Genomic DNA, 19437 nt, shown 5'->3' with positions numbered 1-19437 from the left:
ATATAGACCACAATATGTCCCTAGTGAGCCTCTAGTTGACTAGCCCGTTGATCAACAGATAGTCATGGTTTCCTGACTATGGACATTGGATGTCATTGATAACGGGATCACATCATTAGGAGAATGATGTGATGGACAAGACCCAATCCTAAGCATAGTACAAGATCGTGTAGTTCGTTTGCTAGAGCTTTTCCAATGTCAAGTATCTTTTCCTTAGACCATGAGATCGTGTAACTCACGGATACCGTAGGGGTGCTTTGGGTGTACTAAACATCACAACGTAACTGGGTGACTATAAAGGTATACTACGGGTATCTCCGAAAGTGTCTGTTGGGTAGACACGGATTGAGACTGGAATTTGTCACTCCGTATGACAGAGAGGTATCTCTGGGCCCACTCGGTAATGCATCATAATAATGAGCTCAAAGTGACCAAGTGTCTGGTCACGGGATCATGCATTACAGTACGAGTAAAGTGACTTGCCAGTAACGAGATTGAACGAGGTATTGGGATACCGACGATCGAATCTCGGGCAAGTAACATACCGATTGACAAAGGGAATTGTATACAGGGTTGCTTGAATCCTCGACATCGTGGTTCATCCGATGAGATCATCGACGAGCATGTGGGAGCCAACATGGGTATCCAGATCCCGCTGTTGGTTATTGACCGGAGAGCCATCTCGGTCATGTCTACGTGTCTCCCGAACCCATAGGGTCTACACACTTAAGGTTCGGTGACGCTAGGGTTATAGAGATATTTGTATGCAGCAAACCGAAAGTTGTTCGGAGTCCCGGATGAGATCCCGGACGTCACGAGGAGTTTCGGAATGGTCCGGAGGTAAAGAATTATATATGGGAAGTCGAGTTTCGGCCATCGGGAATGTTTCGGGGGTCACCGGTATTGTACCGGGACCACCGGAAGGGTCTCGGGGGTCCACCGGGTGGGGCCACCCATCCCGGAGGGCCCCATGGGCTGAATTGGGAGGGGAACCAGCCCCTGATCGGCTGGTGCGCCCCCCCTTGGGCCCCCCTGCACCTAGGGTTGGGAACCCTAGGGGAGGGGGCGCCTCCATTTGCCTTGGGGGGCAAGGCACCCCCTTGGCCGCCGCCCCCTAGGAGATCCCATCTCCTAGGGCCGGCGCCACCCCCTGGGGTCCCTATATAAAGAGGGGGGAGGGAGGGCAGCCGCACCCTTGCACTTGGGGCCTCCCTTCCCCCTTGCTACACCTCTCCCTCCCGCAGACGCTTGGCGAAGCCCTACCGGGATCCCTGCTGCATCCACCACCACGCCGTCGTGCTGCTGGATCTTCATCAACCTCTACTTCCCCCTTGCTGGATCAAGAAGGAGGAGACGTCACGCTGACCGTACGTGTGTTGAACGCGGAGGTGCCGTCCGTTCAGCGCTAGGATCTCCGGTGATTTGGATCACGACGATTACGACTCCCTCAACCCCGTTCCCATGAACGCTTCCGCTCGATCTACAAGGGTATGTAGATGCACTCCTCTGTCTCGTTGCTAGATGAACTCATAGATTGATCTTGGTGAAACCGTAGGAAAATTATTGTTTTCTCCAACGTTCCCCAACACCGGCATAGTCTCGGGGAGGGGAGCCGGACACCTGATTAATTTTGCTTTCGCTATCCACTCCTGTTTAAAGGACAACTCTTTTAAGGGCAATTTTATGATAAATATACGGATAGCGTGTCCGGGTACAGGGCTACTTACTTGAGTATCCGGGTGATTGCAGCTCAGACCTGCGTTCTCAGACGAGTCCGGACACATTGCTTGTGATCCCAAGAACAATTTGTACATCTCCACGGGCGTTGTGCCCATAAAATGTTGGAGAGCTCGTGGTCCTTCCGGATTAAACTCCCACAGGCGGAGGGGACGGCGTTTGCAGGGCAGGATGCGACGAATCAGCATAACCTGCATCACTACGGCCAGATTAATATCTCTTTCCAGGAGATCTCGAACGCGGCCCTGCAACAAGAGCACGTCCTTGGACGACCCCCAGTTGAGCCCTTCATTGACCCATGACGCCAGCTGTGGTGGGGGACCTGAGCGAAAGGCAGGAGGCGCCGCCCATTTGGTGCCCCTGGGAGTTGTGATGTAGAACCACTCTCTTTGCCATGAGCCGAAGTCCTCTTAAAAAGAGCCCTCGGGCCAGGGAGCATCGGCAATCTTGCTTATAACAGCGCCTCCGCACTCTGCGTGCTGCCCCTCGATCATCTTCGGCTCTACCTTGAAGGTATTAAGCCACAATCAGAAGTGGGGAGTAATATGGAGGAAGGCCTCGCACACGACAATGAACGATGACATATGGAGGATGGACTCTGGAGCTAAGTCATGAAATTCCAGCCCGTAGTAAAACATGAGCCCCCTCACGAAGGGGTCAATCGGGAAGCCTAGCCCCTGAAGGAAGTGAGATGCGAACACCACACTCTCACCGGGCTTGGGAGTGGGAATAACCTGCCCTTGAGCAGGCAACCTATGCAAGATTTCGCCGGTTAGATACCTGGTGAGGGAGTCCCGGATTAGGGGGTGTCCAGATAGCCGGACTACCATCATCGTCCGAACTATCTCGGCCGGACTATCATCATCATCGACCGGACTCCAAGACTATTAAGATACAAGATTGAAGACTTCGCCCCGTGTCCGGATGGGACTTTCCTTGGCGTGGAAGGCAAGCTTGGCGATACAGATACGTAGATCTCCTACTATTGTAACCGACTCTATGTAACCCTAGCCCTCTCTGGTGTCTATATAAACCGGATGGCTCTAGTCCGTAGGAAACAACACCAACAACCATTACAATCATACCATAGGCTAGCTTCTAGGGTTTAGCCTCCTTGATCTCGTGGTAGATCCACTCTTGTAAACATCCACAATATCAATATCAATCAAGCAGGACGTAGGGTTTTCCCTCCATCAAGAGGGCCCGAACCTGGGTAAAACATCGTGTCCGTTGTCTCCTGTTACCATCCGCCTAGACGCACAGTTCGGGACCCCCTACCCGAGATCCGCCGGTTTTGACACCGACATTGGTGCTTTCATTGAGAGTTCCTCTGTGTCGTCACCGATAGGCTTGATGGCCTCTTCAATCGACAACGACGCAGTCCTGGGTGAGACTTTTCTCCCCAGACAGATCTTCGTATGCGGCGGCTTCGCACTGCGGGCCAACTCACTTGGCCATCTGGAGCAGATCGAAAGCTACGCCCCTGGCCGTCAGGTCAGGTTTGGAAGCCTAAACTTCACGGCCGATATCCGCAGGGACTTGATCTTCGATGGATCTGAGCCACAGCCGAGCGTGCCGCGCTGTCACGATGTGCATGACCTAACTCTGCCGCCGGATAGCACCTTGGAGGCCGCACACGAATCCGCTCCGACCCATAGTCCGGAGCCGATCGCACGGATCGAGGACGGATGGCTGGACACCGCCTCGGGAGCTGGAACTTCCACGACGATGGAGCCGAACACTTACCTTGTCCCGCATAAAGCCCATGACTCCGAGGTGCCGGACCCCCTGCCGGACTCCGAACCTCCTGCGCCCCTGCCAGTCGAATCCGATTGGGCGCCGATCATGGATTTCACCGCTGCGGACACCTTTCAGCACTCACCCTTCGGCGATATCTTAAATTCGCTGAAGCATCTCTCACTATCCGGAGAGCCCTGGCCGAACTACGGCCAGGATGGTCGGGACGCGGACAATGAAGAAATTCAGAGCCCACCCACCACCCACTTCGTAGCCACCGTCGACGATCTAACCGACGTGCTAAACTACGACTTCGAAGACATCAACGGTATGGACGACAATGCCGGAGACAATCAAGAACCAGCGCCTACAGGGCACTGGAAGGCCACCTCGTCACGTGACATACATATGGTGGACACCCCAAAGGGAAGCGATAACAAGGAACAACGGGACACGGCAGAGGATAATCCCGCCGATAAACAACCAAAACAGCGACATAGACGCCGCCCTAAGTCCCGCCTCGATCAAAGCAGCATTCCTAACGACCCAGCGATAGAGCAGGGCAAACCAGCGGACGACGAACATACAACCAAGCAACCATCCGAACAAGACGAACCGGATAATCAACCACTTCACGGAGCAATCAACAGTCCGGACACAACACCGGAGCATAAGAGCCTTCACAAAAGACTCGTCGCCACTGCAAGAAGTTTGAAGAAGGAAAAACGGAAGCTCAAAAAAGCGGAAGACATACTCAGAATGGAGTGGAGCAAAGTACTCAAGACCGCAGACAAATATGGCAATGGCCATCAAACAAAGAGCTACCCGAAGCGCAAGTTGCTGCTAGAATCTGACGAGGAAGCCATAGAACCCTCACAGTCAAAAAATAAAGAGGCCGCCTGGCCGGATAGACGGCCAGATGACAGGCCAAAAGCGACAAGCGGCGCCGCACACAAGCCGACTTATGATCCTGGGAAAATGGACGGCCCAACTAGGTCCATCTACGGGCCAAAAAAGAGGGCCCCAGGAAGTAACACAACATGACAAGTGTTCGAAGACAGCGGCACACCCAAATACAGGGGCGCCGCACACCCACTATGTTTTACCGATGAGGTGCTGGATCATGAATTTCCAGCAGGGTTCAAACCCATAAACATAGAGGCATACGACGGCACAACAGACCCCGGAGTCTGGATAGAAGATTACATACTACACATACACATGGCTAGAGGAGATGATCTCCATGCCATAAAATACCTACCCCTCAAGCTCAAAGGGCCAGCTCGGCATTGGCTCAAAAGCCTCCCAGAAAACACTGTTGGAAGTTGGGAAGAGCTTGAGGACGCGTTTAGAGCAAATTTTCAAGGGACTTATGTCCGCCCTCCGGATGCAGACGATCTGAGTCATATAACCCAACAGCCCGGAGAGTCAGCGCGCAAATTCTGGAACAGGTTCCTTACCAAAAAGAACCAAATAGTCAACTGTCCGGACGCGGAAGCCTTAGCAGCTTTTAAACACAACGTCCGAGACAAATGGCTCGCCAGACACCTCAGCCAAGAGAAGCCAAGAACAATGGCCGCGCTAACAAGCCTCATGACGCGCTTTTGCGCAGGAGAAGACAGCTGGCTAGCAAGATGCAGCACCAGCGACCCGAGTACATCCGAGATCAAAGATGGAAACGGAAAATCACGGCGCAGGAAAGATCAGCGCCGGAATAAAGAAAAAAGCCCAAAGGGCACGGCGGTCAACGCCGGATTCAAAAGCTCGCGGCCAAACAATAAAACACTGCCTCTTAAGGACAACAGTGACGAGCTATCAAATTTAAACAAAATCTTAGATCGGATATGTCAAATCCACAGTACCTCCGGAAGGCCTGCAAACCATACCAACCGAAATTGTTGGGTTTTTAAACAGTCCGGCAGACTCAACGCCGGACACAAGGGGCTCGATGCGCCAAGCGAGGACGATGACGAACCCCACCAGCAGAGCACCGGAAGTCAAAAGACTTTCCCACAAGAAGTCCAAACAGTAAACTCGCTTCATGCGATAGTACGGAAAACCAACACGGCACTCGCTAAGACAAGTGTCGCACGGTCCACCCCAGCGGAACACCGAGATTGGATGTCAAAACCAATCACTTTCGACCATCTGGATTAGTCCAGAAGTATCTAGAACGCAGGATAGACTGCCCTGATATTGGATCCCATAATAGACGGACTGCAATTCACGTAGGTTTTGATGGACGGCGGCAGTAACTCAAACCTGCTATATCCGGACACAATCCGCAAGTTGGGATAGACCCTACTACAATTCGGCATAGCCGCACTTCCTTCAAAGGAGTGGCGCCAGGCCCTTACGACAGGTGCACAGGTTCATTATTACTAGAAGTTGTGTTCGGGTCACCTGACAACTTCCAACGAGAAAAGCTAACCTTTCATGTCGCCCCATTTAAAAGTAGCTATCAAGCATCACTGGGACGGGAAGCTTTCGTCCGCTTCAATGCAATACCACATTACGCGTCTCTTACGCTTAAAATGCCCGGTCCACGTGGCACCATTTCATTAAAAGGTCGCCTGAGACCCCGGACATGGCTGGACGAGTCCGGAACAAATAAGCTAGGGGCTACCTAGCCGCACACCCCTTCACAAGGGTTTGTACATATAAGCCATAATGAGCTAGCATAGGCTCAACTTTATTAATCTATATTTCAATTTTTTATGCACTTTCTCGCACTATTTCTTTTCAAACTAAGTTCCTCTCTTTTTACAGATGAACAGCGTGCACACCCGTCCAGGATACGGCACAACGGAGACACAGGCGCAGACATGCAGTAGGGACCCGTTGCAAGGACTCTTTTCAGACTAAGACCCTACATAAACCTTTCTTACTGTCTCTTGTTGCTATAATCCCCTGGTTTCTCATTATAACCAGAGTGGAGACGATTACGATGGCGGCACTCCCACCCACCCTCCCACCCTCCGGCGACTCCTCACGGCGATCTCCCTTCCTCTCCGGTAACTTTTAGAACTCCTCCTACCATTGTTTCTGGATTTCTCTCCTCTCTCTCAGGACCCCATCTTCTATGGGTTCTGATGGCGGTGCAACTCTGGATCTGGATTTCTCTCGTGGAGTGGCTTTTGCTGATGAGGTTTTTAGATCTTCTGGTCTCTCCATTCATCCTTTGGAGGGGTCACGTCCTTTTGTCCTGGTGGTTTCTTTTAGCCGGCATGATTTCCGGCTGGATGAAGATTCGGTGGCTGCGGCACTCGAGGCAGCTCTTGGTGGTTCTGCTATTGATCTCATGGTGACTTGCATTAAGGATAAAGTTTTCTCTTTTGTGGTGTCTTGCAAGCAAGTGGGATTTCATATTGTTGATTCGCGTTCTTATGCATGCAACCAATTCAAATGTTATTTTCATCTCTGGGGTAATGGTGGGCCAAATTGGTGGCGTGAGTTTTTGATCTGGAAAAAGGAGTGTGACGCAGAGTGGATTCTTGTTAGCCCCTCCAAGCGGCGTGTCGTTCTTGGTATGATGGCAATGCATAAGCCTCCTGTAAAGTCTGCGATCAGATCTGGTAATTCATCTCGCAAAAGGCTTTCCTTCGCTACATTTCAGAATTATGATGCATGTAAGGGCTATCGTTATCCTGCTACTCAGAATTGCATTGATTTAGCTGATATCTCCGGTTATGATTTACCCACGAAGGAACGTGTGGTAATTCACCCCCCGCCGCCGGTGGAGCTTCAGTGGACGGTGGCCTCGCCGTCGATCACTTTTGGCACGGTCGTTCCCATACGATCGTCTCTTTTGGAACCACAAGCTTCATCTACGGCGAGATCTCCGGGCGGGTTAGATCCTGTTTTGAATGTTTCCATGTTGGGCTCCGATTCCATGTTGGGCTCTTCGGACTCAGTAATCACTGCTCCATCGCCCACATGCCTCCCCAGGCCCAATTTTCCTCCTCCGACAGTCAGCCCAGTTGCTGCAGAGCCCACTATTGCTGATCTTTCACCTGTTGGGCCTGCTAGCCCTGTTACGTTGGAAATTCCTTCCACTCAAGGGGCCAATGATGCTTTTGAGACCATGGTCAATGACATGGTGGACCAAGTGCTCACGTGTTCTCGCTGCTCTTTGGGGGGCCACCTGTCTATCAGCTGCTCGGTCTCCGTTGGATGTTTGGCCTATGGGGATCCTGGTCATTCTAGGAGGGACTGTGATTTTATCACGATAGAAAAAGGTTTATGTTGGAAACGGAAGCGTCCCGATATCTCGGATAGGTCGGTCTCTCCCTCCTGCATTGGGAAGCACGCGCTGCCGCCACCCTTGCTGTCCTGTCCCATCACATCACCATTATCCCCGGTAACCTGCGCTCCACGCACGCCGGCTGGCTCTCCACTGCCAACGCCTCCGCTTCCTTCTTCCCCCCACCCATGGCAAACTTTGCCATTGATCCGATGTGCTATGTGCCGGCGGGGCATCACATCATTGATGGAGGGGTTAATCGTCTTCCATGGACCTTCGTCTCGCCGTCGTCGCCCATGGTTCGTTCTCATGAACGCTTTTTGATTGCGGAGGTCATGCCGGCTCCACCTCTGGATCAGATGGGTCAGGTACGTGAGCAGGTGGTTGAGCTCGTCAACCACATGGGTTTTCATGTTCACTCTGCCCAGCCTTGGATTTCTGGTGTGGGTTTATTTGAGGTCAGATATGCTGGTGAGAGTTTTGCTTTGGTTCAGATGCCTCCTCAAGATCTTGGTCTGGATCGTTTTGTCCGTTTTATGAGACACGACCATGGTGAGGGTTTTCGTGGGGTTCAAGGTTTTCATCAGGGCTGGCTAATGTTTCTGGATGTCCCTCTTGATCTGCGTAATGAGGAGAACCTAAGGGCCGCAGTTAATACTTTTGGAAAATTTCATCATTGGATTAGTGATGATCCATATCTTGTAAGATCGATAGTTTTTGCTTCTTTTCCAGAGGAAATACTAGTTCCCAGGGATGTGGTGTTCTCTGACTATGCGGATTGGGGAGGTGCAAAAGTGTCTTGGACTGCACTGTGCTTTATTCTTGGTGCTAATTTTGCTGAGCAAATGCCGCAAGATGAAGACCCTATGCCCATCGATGGAAACCCTCACCCCTTGCCCGGGAACTTGATCCATGATGACAATGTATTTGCTCTGCAGCCTTACCCTGCGCTTGGGTGGAATGATGTACCACCACCGCCGCCCCCTATGGATGTGAATCAGGGCGGAGGATGGGGTTGGGATGACGATGTGCAAGCTCCAGCAGATGATGCAGCAAATGCAGAACCTGATCAGGAGTCCATTGTCATAAACCAGCAAGATTTTTCAGGCTCTGTTAATCAGTCTAACAGTTCTATTCCGCCTGCTCCGCCTGAGATCGTGCATTTGGATGCTGTGGAAGTTGAGGATCATCCACCTGTTGTGGTTGCCGAGCCTGATCGTTTGCACCCGGTGATTGCTCCGTTGGATGCTGGGGATTTGATGCCGGGATTGGAGGTTGCTCCTGGTGATGACTTACAGCCCCCTGAAGTTTTATTGGGTAATGACATTCAGAATGCTGCTATGCCTGCTGACCCTGATGCTTGGGCCATAGTGCCATATCAGCAGCCTATAGTGTCCCGGCAGGATCTTTTTGCTGGTCGTCTGAATGTGGTGTATGGCCCTCCTTTGCCGCCGGAGATGGCATGGAAAAGGACCTTTGATACCCTTTTGGGTCGTTGCTCTACTATGCATGTTCCTAAGCAAGTTTTTCAGGCTTCGTTTCAGCCTCTAATTCTTTCCAAGAGATCTTGGTCGTTGGCATTTGAGAAGGTTAGCTGGGCATTTGAGAAGGTTAGCTGGCTTTGTTGTCCCACTGTCTGTTGCTTCGCCCCTCAGTGGGCCTGCTTGTGCTTTGTTAGCTGACAGTTCTCAGGAGTTGGAGCCAGGCTTTGGACTGCAGCCTGTTACTGCTGCTGAAGAGCAGTTCTCTTTCTCTGCTCCTGCCCCAAAGACGAAGCGAGTGACCAAACGTGATCGTGCTCTCGTTGTTGACTCTGACCTGCGCCGTTGCACTCGTAGCTCTATAAAGATGGATGGTTTTAAGCCTGTGCTACAAGCCCTGCCAATGACGGAGCCCAAGAAGAAGAAGCCTCGCCCAAAACCCTTGGCGGAGGATGATCATGTTCCAAGATCAACTCTAGTGCCTCCCCCAACACCAATTATCCACATTCAGCAAATTGGAGCCGACTTGGGTATTGCGGCTGACAAGCTTACTGTGGATGCGCTTATGGCGGATCCATCCTCTGCTAAGGGCAATTCGTCTGATGTATAGTCTGGGCTATGATTGCGGGGTGTGGTCGGCCCATAACCAGACTATCTTTCGTAGGTTTATTTTAAGTCTCTTTTGTTGGGGAGTTGTTGATGATCGTTGTCAACGCATGTGTCCTTTGTTTGGCTATGTAGTTGGTTTGAATTGTGGTTTGTGCTCCCTGCTACGCAGGCATGCTCCTAAAATCTGTAAACAATATATTTTATGGATCCTCGATCTACTAGAAATTGGCGTGTAATGTGTTGGAATGTTAGAGGTCTTAACTCTGATGATCGCCAACGTGCTATTCGTAATAAGGCGGAGGAAAGCATGGCATCTGTGATATGTCTACAAGAAACGAAAATGGAGTGTATTGATTCCATGACTGTACGAAATTTTTGCCCAAGTCGTTTTGACTCGTTCGTTTTCAGTCCTTCGGTTGGGGCCTCAGGTGGCATTGTTGTGCTGTGGAACTCCTCTGTTCTCTCTGGTCGGTTAATGGAGGCGAAGCATTTTGGTATTATTGTCCAATTCACTTCCAAACATAATAATGAAGTTTGGACGTTGGTCAATGTCTATGGGCCATGCAGAGGCCAAGCTAGAGATGATTTGTGGACTGGCTCTACCATCTTTCCATACCTGACTCTGCTAATTGGCTGGTACTGGGGGGTTTTAATTTTATTAGATCAACTGAGAACAGAAATCTACCTGGGGGTGATGCTAATGATATTTTTATCTTTAATGAGATTATCGGGCATCTTGGTCTGCTCGAATTACCTATTAAGGGTAGATCTTTCACTTGGTCAAATATGCAAGATAATCCTCTCCTTGAGCAGCTAGACTAGTTTTTACTTCTGCGAATTGGATCTCCTGTTACCCTTCCACTCAGGTGTTACCACTTGCAAGGACTGCTTCAGATCATGTGCCTTGTGTGGTGGCAATCAACACCTCCATTCCCAAATGCAATATCTTTCGTTTTGAGAACTATTGGGTGGAGTTGTAGGGTTTTATTGATTGTGTAGCTGCCTCTTGGTCTTCTACTATAAACAAAGCTCACATTACTGCTGTTATTGCTGCTAAGTTCAAATCCTTGAGGAGAAATCTCAAGAGTTGGCATATGAATGTCTCCAAAATGAAGGTCTTAATTGCTAAATGCAACAGAGTTGTTCTCATTTTGGATAGTTTGGAGGAGTTAAGGCCCCTATTCAGGCATGAATTCAACTTCAGAAATCTAGTTAAGTTGCATCTGGAGCATCTCCTACACCTGCAATATCTATATTGGAGGAAAAGGTATACTATTCGATCCATTAAAGTGGGGGAGGAAAACACTAAATTTTTCCATGCCATGGCTTCTGAAAGATATAGGCATAACTCCATTTCTTCTTTAAGGCTGGAGGATGGCTCTATGGTGACTGACCATGAACAAATGGCTGCTGCTCTATGGCTTAATTTCAAGAACAGAATGGGCACTAGTCATGGGATTGAAATGTGTTTTGATCTCTCTTCTATTTTGGATAGAGTGGAGGGTTTGGATTCCTTGACTAAAGTGTTCTCCAAGGAGGAGATGGATAACACTGTTAAGAACATGCCTATTGATAAGTCACCTGGCCCTGATGGATTTAATGGCTTGTTTTTCAAAAAGTGTTGGCATATAATCAGCAAGGATTTCTATGCTTTGGCTGCTGCTTTTCATGAGGGGACTGCTAATCTTGAGAATATCAACTATTCATACATCACTCTGGTACCAAAGAAGAGGTCTCCTGAATCTGTCAATGACTTTAGACCTATCTCTCTTACTGGTATGGGGGTTAAGTTCCTTTCAAAAATGGCTGCAAATAGGCTTCAGTTGGATATCATGAGATGTTTGCATAAAAACCAATATGGTTTTATCAAGTCAAGAACAATCCAGGACTGTGTGGCTTGGACACTTGAATACTTGCATCAATGTCACCAGTCCAAAAGGCCTATTGTCATTCTAAAGCTAGACTTTGAGAAAGCTTTTGATTCAATTGAGCATGAGGCTATATTTCAGATTCTGAGACACAAAGGTTTCAATGACAAATGGATTTCCTGGGTTAAGCAGTTCCTTGCTTCTGGTACTTCTTCTGTTTTGCTTAATGGGGTACCTGGTAAGCAATTTACCTGCAAGAAAGGTGTTAGGCAGGGTGACTCTCTCTCTCCACTCCTGTTTGCAATTGCCACTGATTTGTTGCAATCAGTGGTTAATGATATGTTTCACAAGGGACTTTTGGAGCTTCCAATTCCCTGTCATGACAGGGACTACCCCATTATTCAGTATGCTGATGACACATTAATTATTTTGCTTGCTAAGGAACCGCAATTGCTTGCTCTGAAGGGGATGTTACTCCTATTCTCCAAGTCCACTGGGCTGCATGTCAACTATCATAAGTCTTCTATGCTTCCTATTAATGTTGATTCAGTGGAGATAGCCAGGCTGGCTTCAGTCTTTGGTTGTGTGGTTGGCTCTCTGCCTTTTACCTATCTTGGGCTACCTGTGAGAATCAACAAACCCAAGATTCTGGATTTAATGCCTTTGGTGGATAGTATGGAGAGGAAACTTTCTGTAAGCTCCTCCTTCCTTGCTCATGGAGGAAGGCTACAGTACTTGATATCTGCTCTCTCTTCGGTTCCTATTTTTTTCCTCTGCAGTTTGGACCTGCCTCCTGGTATTTTAAAGCAACTGGAGAGAATTCAGAGGCAGTGCCTTTGGAGAAAGTATGGACAGGAGTCTGGTCAGTCTTTGGCTGCTTGGAGCTTGGTCTGCAGACCAAAGAATAAAGGTGGGCTGCGTATTTTGAATTTGGGGCTGCAGAATGAAGCCCTTCTTCTCAAACATGTTAGTAAGTTCTACAATAAAGTTGATGTTCCCTGGGTGCATTTGATTTGGAACACTTACTATCATGGTAGAGTCCCCCATGCTACAACCTTTTGTGGTTCCTTCTGGTGGAGGGATATTTGCAAGTTAATGGATAAATTCAGGATGGTCTGTACTGTACATGTTCATAGGGGTGACACAGTTCTATTTTGGTCTGATTCTTGGTCTTTGGGAGATTCCAGTATACCACTTGTTCAAAGATTTGCAAGACTTTTCTCCTTTGTCATTGACCCTCTTATTTCTGCTGCTGAGGTTTTTGACGTATCTGAGCTAACTACTCTATTTCACTTACCACTCTCTGAGAGAGCTTTTGGTGAGTTGCAGTCATTGCAATCCTTGCTTGGAAATTCAAATGTAAATCACCAGCTGAATGATGTTTGGGTTTGGAAAGAGGATGGAAAGGATTACTCTACCAAGAAATATTATACCTTCTTGCACAAGCACATTGTGTCAAACCCAATATTGTCCTGGATTTGGGCTAGTTGTTGCACATTGAGGATTAAGTTCTTTGCTTGGTTGTTGATCATGGATCGGTTGAACACACAAGATATGCTGGAGAGAAGGCACTGGAATGTCTCTGACTCAAATTTGTGTGTGTTGTGTCCCACGCACACCAAGGAGGATAGGGATCATCTATTCTTCCAGTGTAACTTTAGTTGCAGGGTATGGAACTACCTTCAAATCAGCTGGCCTGCTGGAGATGATATGACTGCCATTGCTTTCCATGCTAGAAGGGATTTTGCAAGGCCTTTCTTCTCTGAAGTTGTTTTTCTAGCTTGCTGGAATATTTGGAATGTTAGGAATGACAGGGTCTTCAGGAATATCAAACCATCTTTTCGTAGGTGAGAGCTTCTTTTATTTTGGACGTTTCTCTTTTAGTTCATAGGATTAAACCTAAATTCAAAGATGATCTGATTAGATGGATCTCTTTTTTGCCTCCTTGAGGTTAGCTTTTTCAACTTGCCTTTTCTCTTTTAGGGTCTCCCTGACCTTGTAAATTACTGCACGTATGTATTTTTGTTTGGAGTAATAAAATTGCTGTGGGGCCAATGCCCTACAGTTTCAGGTCAAAAAAAACCAGAGTGGAGACTGGCGTTTTGGCATCGGCCGCGCCAGAAGAACTTGCCCGTACCTGGACACAAGGGGCTTAGGGCATTGTTTTGCCCGCTATTGTAAAGACCGAACACCTTCGGGAGTGTTCGGCGTCTCGAGTTAGGCCTTATATGCATCGGCTCCGAATCATGTCTTTGGTCAAATGTTGGGTTTGCCCGGCTCCTGTGTTTTGCGGCCTTACGTTCCATATCACCGGCTAACGCGGCACCAGGAGAACTACTGCGATTGTGCCCCAGTTCGGCTGGGCGAACACCTCAGTAGAGAAAGCCGAAAACTGACTGTCATGATACAGCGAGAGACTGGTCAACCACTCGATCGACCATGGGAATGTTTAGAATTCCTCCGCTTTGACGAAGGGCCGTTTCCCGGTCAGGCACATACGCGCCCCAAATTCGGAGAGCGCGGTGCCCCCAGGGGATATGTCGTAGCCCCACCCTCGAACTCCATGGCTAAGTGAAAGTGATAAAGCATTATAGTCCGGTTGCCTCGTTTGCTATGCTACCACCTCCTTTACAGGACCGAGACATCGGATTAAGTGTGAAAACGCGCTTTTTTTGCGAACACCCCCGCACCTTTTGCGTGGGGGCTGAAGCCGACGACTGCCATCTTTTAGGTTATACACACGTATACATGAACGGCCGCATAGGAGATATTCTATTACTTGAACGCACAAGTATAAAAGGCGCTTACATAATAAATATTGTTTTACATCATAAATATTGTTTTACATCATAAAAACGTTCATTCGAATGTAACATTTTTTGAGCACTGCGACTCTATTACACGAGCACCACGCAGCACTTAGCCAAAATAGTGCTCGGCAGGTAACCGGTTATGGTCCGAACCCGGGGTCGCAACAGCGGTGGCATCCATCTCTGTCCAATGTGTCTTCACACGGGCGAGTGCCATCCGCGCACCCTCTATGCAGGCCGACCGCTTCATCGCCTTGATATGCGACACCGCCCCAAGAAATTGCTGCAATAAGCCAAAGTAACTCTTCGGCTCGGGCCTATCCGGCCAGACATGGGTCACTATATCCGTCATAGCAAGCCCGGACAACCTATTTAGCTCAGCCCACTCGGCCAAGCGGTCGGTCAGCGGAAGTGAACACTCTGGACTATGGAATTGAGACCAAAACAGCTCTTCCATCTTGTGATCCTTCTGGCTTTGAAAATGCACAACGGCATCCGCCGCACTCGCTGCTAAGTCCATATAAGGGTCCTCTGGACCCCACAGTTGGCCCAGCTGAGCATACTTTGGATCCGTAAACCTTCGGTGCAGCAGAAAAGGCTTGCCAGCTACAATATCTCCGGCCTGGCGCAACTCTTCCTTTATAGCCCGCATTGCAGAGCGGGCATCCTTGGCTTCGGCGGTGGCCTTCCCCAGGTCTTCTTGCCCCGCTAGGCGCTCCTTCCCAAGAGCCTCATTGCGGTCGGTAGCATCTTTTAACTTCACGGCCATTTCGGCCATCTCTTCCCTGCTCCGGCAGTGTGCGACCCTTTCGGCCGCTAACTCCTCGGCCGCCCTCGAGGCCGCCGCATTACTCCTTCTGGCCTGCTCCTTGGCTTGAGCAAGTTTGGTCCGAAGGCTCTCCACAGCAGCGGCACTATCTGCATTTCACACACATGTTGTAAGGAGCTGGCTTCGGCTCCCTTACCAAGTGACCGCACAGAAACACTTACCTTGCGACTCATCAAGTCGCCTGTTGACCAGCGTGATGTCCGCATCCGCAACAGCGAGTTGCCGCTTTAGTTCAGCAACTCCATCAGTCCGGCTGGCCCCCGGACGACCCGCCACCTGCATCGGCACGGCGGAAATTTAAACCTGCGATTTTGATCCTCGGCATGCTGTCGATTTCGACAACCTACCGAGTCTCAGGGGCTACTATCTATACAGGGCGCATTCTATATGCAAAACTGTTAAAAGGTGTGTCATTTTTACGTACCTCAAACCCCGCCAGCAAACTCCTGACGGCATTATGCAACCCGCCTTCGGCGGACGAAATCCTTTCAATCACCATGCTCATCAATGCGTGGTGATCTTCTGAGATAGACGCCTTCTCAAGCAGATCCTTCAGCCGTACACCAGTTGGCGCCGAACTATCCGGCTTTGCTAAACCAGGAGGCTCCCTCCGTGACGACACTTCAGGCTCGTCCGCCCTATCCGACGGCGCCCCGGACGGAGGTGTCTCGCTCTCCATCATCTCCGGACGAAGGTCCCCCGAAGACGAGCTCATTTGCGAAGGACGGAGATCCGAACTACAAGGTAAAAACTTTAGTTATCCTCAGAAGCACAAATAGGGATGTCCCTTATTATAAAACTCCTTTCTTTCTACTTACGGCTCGTTGGAGGGCTGATTCTTTAAGGGAGATTGTGCGGCCGGGGCCTCCCCGGATGCAGGACCCTCTAGTGAAGATTTCTTCCCCCGTTTAGGGGCTTTTGCCCCCGGGTCCTCGGAGGCAGTCCTCTTCTCCCCTTGGAGGGAGGGATTCTCGATCCCCCCTCTTTCAAGAGCCTCCTTAGGCAAGGCAGTAGCTTTCCTGCTTTCCCCTTCGCCTTCCTCTGGAGGCGCAACCTCAAGCATCCGGACCAGCACGGAATCCGGCGCGGTCTCGGGGAGGGGGGCCGGACACCATATCAATTTTGCTTCCGCTATCCACTCCTGTTTAAAGAAGTTGGTCATAAGGCGAATCATCGAAAGGCAAACAAACGGTATGTCCGGACTTGGAACTACTTACTTGAGTATCCAGGCGATTGCAGCTTAGGCCAGCATCCTCGGTCAATTCCGGACGCGCCTCTTGCGATCCGAAGAATAATTTGTACATCTCTAGGGATGTCATACCCATGAAGTGTTGAAGAATCCGTGGGCCCACCGGATTGAACTCCCACAGCTGGAGAGGGCGGCGTTTGTAGGGCGGGAGATGCCTAATCAGCATAACCTGCATTACCACCACCATATCAACCTCCCTCGTTTGGAGATCTCGAATCCGGCCCTGCAGTAGGGGCACGTCCTTTGACGGCCCCCAGTTGAGCCCTTGGTTGATCCACGACATCAACCGTCGTGGAGGTCCCAGGAGGAATAAGGGCGGCGGCTTTTGTCTGCGGCCCCTCGGAATGGTAATATAGAACCACTCTTGCTGCCACGGGCCGAGCTCCTCTTGGAAGGAGCCAGCGGGCCACGGGGCATCGGCCCTCCTACTTATGGCCGCCCCGCCGCACTCCGCTTGACGCCCCCCGATCATCTTCGGCGCCACATTGAAGGTCTTCAGCCACAGGCCGAATTGAGGGGTGACGCGGAGGAAGGCTTCGCAGACGACAATAAATGCGGAAATATGGAGGATGGACTCCGGAGCCAAATCGTGGAATTCCAACCCATAGTAAAACATGATCCCTCTCACAAAAGGATCCATCAGGAAGCCTAAACCCCGACAGAGGTGGGATACAAAAACGACATACTCGTCGGGCTCGGGGGTGGGGATGGCCTGCCCTTCGGCAGGCAACCTATGCGAAATCTCATAAGCCAGGTACTTGGCCTCCCGCAGCTTTAGCACGTCCTCCTCTGTGACGGAGGAGGGCATCCACCGGCCCTGGAGGTCGGAACCAAACATCGTTGAAGGTCTGAAGCGCTCGAATCTGGAGCTCTAGGTGCTGGAACTTGGAGCGGGGAGAGGATTCGATGGAGGATTGAAGAAAAGAAACGAGCCTTGGTCCTGTTATAAAGAGGGAGAATACCGAGAGCCGTCTCTGTGACCGTTTGGGACTCGCCTTCGATAGAGGGGGCATGGCGACGGGCGCGGTTGGGTTACCCACGTCCGTATTGATGAGAATCCCGGATTAAGGGGGAACACGATCTCTACTTCGACAAGACGTGCCAAGGAAACCGCTTCGCTAAATGCGTTGAGGTGGTAGAGTAAAAAATGATTCAAGTAATGGCTTGGTAGTGGCGTGACGTCATGCCGCAAAAAACGTCAGCAGATTGAACTTGTGTATATATTATTCTCTCTACGATGGAATGTGGAATTTATTTTGCAGAGCCGGACACTATCCTGGTGTTCACAATCTTCTATCATTCGGAGGAGGAACCCGCCTTGCAATGCCAAGCAATATACGCGCCGGACTTATCGTCATTGAAGCCTGGTTCAGGGGCTACTGAGGGAGTCCCGGATTAGGGGGTGTCCGGATAGCCTGACTACCATCATCGTCCGAACTATCATCGGCCGGACTATCATCATCATCGACCGGACTCCAAGACTATGAAGATACAAGATTGAAGACTTCGTCCCGTGTTCGGATGGGACTTTCCGTGGCGTGGAAGGCAAGCTTGGCGATACGGATACGTAGATCTCCTACTATTGTAACCGACTCTATGTAACCCTAGCCCTCTCCGGTGTCTATATAAACCAGATGGCTCTAGTCCGTAGGAAACAACAACAACAACCATTACAATCATACCATAGGCTAGCTTCTAGGGTTTAGCCTCCTTGATCTCGTGGTAGATCCACTCTTGTAAACATCCACAATATCAATATCAATCAAGCAGGACGTAGGGTTTTACCTCCATCAAGAGGGCCCGAACCTGGGTAAAACATCGTGTCCCTTGTCTCCTGTTACCATCCGCCTAGACGCACAGTTCGGGACCCCCTACCCGAGATCCGCCGGTTTTGACACCGACACCTGGCGTCTCTTAACTTTAACACGTCTTCTTCCGTGACGGAGGAGGGCATCCACCGGCCTTGAAGGTCGGAGCCGGACATCATCGAAGGTCCGAAGCGCCTGAATCTGGAGCTTTGGGTGTTGGAACTCAGGGCGAGAGGCGGATTTGATTGAGATTGAAAGAAAGGAGTCGAGCCTTGGTCTCTTTATAAAGAGGTTGAATACCAAGAGCCCTCCCCGTGACCGTTTGGGGTTCGCCTTTGTTTGAGAAGACATACCAACAGGCACGATTGGGTTACCCACGCCCGTATTGATGAGAATCCCGGAATAAGGGGACACGATCTCTGCTTCGACAAGATGTGCCAAGGAAACCACCTCGCTAAACGCGCTAAGGTGGGACAGTAAAACGATTCGAATAAAGGCTTGGTCGTGGCGTGATGTCACGTTGTGAAATACGTCAGCAGATTAGTTTTGTACAAATATTATTCTCTCTACGGTGGTATGTGGAACTTATTTTGCAGAGCTGGACACTATCCTTGTGTTCAAAATATTCTATGAAGTATTCGAAGGAGGAACCCACCTTGCAATGCCGAAGGCAATCAGCGCGTTGGACTCGTCGTCATTGAAGCCTGGTTCAGGGGCTACTCAGGGAGTCCCGGATTAGGGGGTGTCCGAATGACCGGACTATGACCTTTGGCCGGACTCCCGGACTATGAAGATACAAGATTGAAGACTTCGTCCTGTGTCCGGATGGGACATTCCTTGGCGTGGAAGGCAAGCTTGGCGATACGGATATGTAGATCTCCTCCCATTGTAACTGACTCTGTGTAACCCTAGCCCTCTCCGATGTCTATATAAACCGGAGAGTTTTAGTCCGTAGGACAAACAACAATCATACCATAGGCTAGCTTCTAGGGTTTAGCCTCTCTGATCTCGTGGTAGATCTACTCTTGTACTACCCATATCATCAATATTAATCAAGCAAGAGTAG

This window comes from Triticum aestivum, chromosome 7B (assembly GCF_018294505.1).
Source record: "Triticum aestivum cultivar Chinese Spring chromosome 7B, IWGSC CS RefSeq v2.1, whole genome shotgun sequence".
Classification (NCBI taxonomy): Eukaryota; Viridiplantae; Streptophyta; class Magnoliopsida; order Poales; family Poaceae; genus Triticum; species Triticum aestivum.
The sequence above is the reverse complement of the archived record's forward strand: the minus strand, read 5'-3'. Positions refer to the sequence as shown.